This window comes from Etheostoma spectabile, chromosome 5 (genome assembly GCF_008692095.1).
Source record: "Etheostoma spectabile isolate EspeVRDwgs_2016 chromosome 5, UIUC_Espe_1.0, whole genome shotgun sequence".
Lineage (NCBI taxonomy): Eukaryota > Metazoa > Chordata > Actinopteri > Perciformes > Percidae > Etheostoma > Etheostoma spectabile.
Genome location: NC_045737.1, coordinates 27,356,685 through 27,359,303, shown reverse-complemented (window position 1 = coordinate 27,359,303; position 2,619 = coordinate 27,356,685). Strand labels below are relative to the sequence as shown.

At 43.8% G+C, this 2,619-nt stretch overlaps 1 long non-coding RNA gene across 1 annotated transcript in view; it reads right to left on the bottom strand.

Moving 5' to 3' along the window:
• The window catches only part of LOC116690305 (uncharacterized), a 36,505-nt gene extending 34,551 nt beyond the window's left edge, over window positions 1-1,954 (bottom strand). The window contains exon 1 of the long non-coding RNA XR_004332226.1: window positions 1,559-1,954. This is a non-coding gene — a long non-coding RNA (uncharacterized LOC116690305). The remainder of the gene's footprint in view (window positions 1-1,558) is intronic.
• Window positions 1,955-2,619: the final 665 nt, after the last annotated feature.

Genomic DNA, 2,619 nt, shown 5'->3' with positions numbered 1-2,619 from the left:
TGTGTGTGTGTGTGCACGCACGCGCGCGCGCGTGTGACAGGAGAAGTGAACTATCAGGGGATGACAAATTAACAGAAGCCTATTATTTGTAACTGCATCATCAGCTTTTTTTTCTTCAGGTGTCCCATTTACTTGCTACAGGTTTAGATCTGGCTCTCAAGTTTACTCTTGTTTCGTCGGTGGGAGGGGCAACGACGAGGTGTTTTAATGAGCAATCATGAGTCACAAGGCCTGTGCGTTTCAATAAGGGATTACTTACTAAACAGTACTTTTTCCCTCAAATGTTCAGCCAATCTATTTCATTCTTATTTCGATGTTTAAGTCAACCCTTTATCACAGATTCCACCTGCAACATATGACACAATAATGTGTCCAAATGTCACTTGTATAAGCGGAAATACTCCAAATTCACTAATTTGCGCATCCATTGCTCATCTCTTTATTACTTGCGTGCCAATTGTCACCCATCCACAATAATTCTGTTCCCCTGATGTGGAGCTGATGAGTAGCAAACTGTAAGGCTAACCTCATATCATTAAGCTCAACATTATAAAGCACACCTCATTAGTGTAAAGGAGGCTTCAGGATAGGCCTCCCACACAGAGGCCGTGATTTAATCACAGCACACAATTTTTTAAACTTACAACCTGCTGATCCTCTTGAAATAGGTAATAAGGTGTATTTCAGTGAGGGATAATGACACAGTGCTGAGAAGCTAAAACGCTTCTATTCGTATTATTAGCTATGTAATGAGAACAAACGAGGCTATCGTGCGTAATAACACATGGCTAAACATGCATTGTGGACGATTTTGGTAACCTCATTCATTCAACGTGAACCGAACGTTCTACTTTTGTTTCATTACATTTAAACTTGTTTTCTGTAGGAAAAAAAAATGATTTTGCAATTTTCTAATGTTTTTCTGCACGTAAATGAGTCTTTCCATTTTTTTTAAAAATCCTTTCTCTGAATTACCTTATCTCAAACACATCTCTCCCGAAATGGCATTTCTGACAGGGTAGCGAGTCCACACTGTACAGGCAGTGTCTTCACTGGTGTAAAGGCCTAATAATAATGATAATTTCAGACAAAACAGTTCTTAACAATATGTTTGTTTTTTTAGAGGAACTAGAGGAACAAAAGCAGATAACCAGAGACGCATTTAGGAATAAGCCGAATAAAGTCCAAAGGGAACTTAATTGCAGAAGGCAAAATACAAGTGGAGCAGCCGGCCATAAAGTGCACAATATTAAAGTCTTCATTATATCACATACCTGAGACAGACTTTACTAAGTTACCGGTCAGTTGGAGTATATAGCCTACAGTTGCTTTTTAAAGGTTCCAAACGTCTAATCAGTGCGTCCTAATTCTAAACTGCGAGGAAACATTCACAAACTTCACATTTCATTCTAAATACGTGGAATCTCCCCAAGAGTACTCATTCCTTGTTAACTCTTTCTTATCGATAGCCTTATATTTAACTTTTGCGCACATGGGAAACCACGCACAAGATTGCATCCACGCAGCCTATTAAAACCGGCACAAAAGTTGCACTTACTTACTAAAGGTGGGTCAAATCACTGCAATCGACCAGAAAGCGTCCCAAGCAGGAAAAGAACAGCGGTGTGCAGTTGGGTCCGTGTGTACCGTGCTGTGGTATATGTTCCCCTCAAATATCCCAGCCGTATTATTTGGTGGGAGGGGGGGGGCATCACTTTAAAATTACCGCTAACACACAGTAGCCTGCATTTAGGCGTGCTTCGGCTGCTCTGTGCAAAGCATGAGCATATCCCAGGCACATGATAGACGAAGAGAAGGAGGAGGTGGAGGGGGGAGGAGGAGGAGGGAGGGAAGGAGGGAGGGAGGGAGGGAGGGATGGGGAGAGAGATCTAGGGAGAGAGACAACTTTCCCATAACGTCTACAAGCACCAAATAGAAAAGTGCATGCACAGTTGAGCTCTCGTGTGCAAGTCGTTGCCCCCCCCCCCACGTTGGTGGTGCGGTGGGATGAGGAGGGAGGAGGTGATGATGAGGAGAAGAAGGTGGTGGGAGGTAGGAGGGGATATAAAGTCCATCCTTCTGTGTGAGGAGAGGACGTGCTCTGAAATTCAAACAACTTCCCTCGGTTCTTTTGTTGCACGCACGAACTGAGGCAGCATTGTTCGTGGTTCGTGGTCGGCGTGGACCTCTCCCTCCTTCCCCCTGACCAGGTTGCGAAGTGAGCCTCGCAGTTGGGTGGTAATGACTTTGCTGCCGGCGCTTCGCTAAGACGCTTTGACAAACGGAACGAATTTCCCGGTTTTCAGACAGAGGGGGAAATGATTTGCTACATGCAATTCCCAAACTAAGTCTCGAATGAGGTCTATCATAAAAAGAAAAGGGGACACACGGCTCTTTAAACTTCATTCACAATGTTTGATTTGAGCTACAAATCGCTACAGTATAGGCCTACGTTTAACCTTGCTCCCAATATCCTAATACGAGGTAATCTCTAACTAACCAACTTTTTATATGAACCACACACAAGAGCGCGTGCCCCATCCCAGTGTATACACACACACACACACACACACACACACACACACACACACACACACTCAACATGGAGAGAGAAGGGAC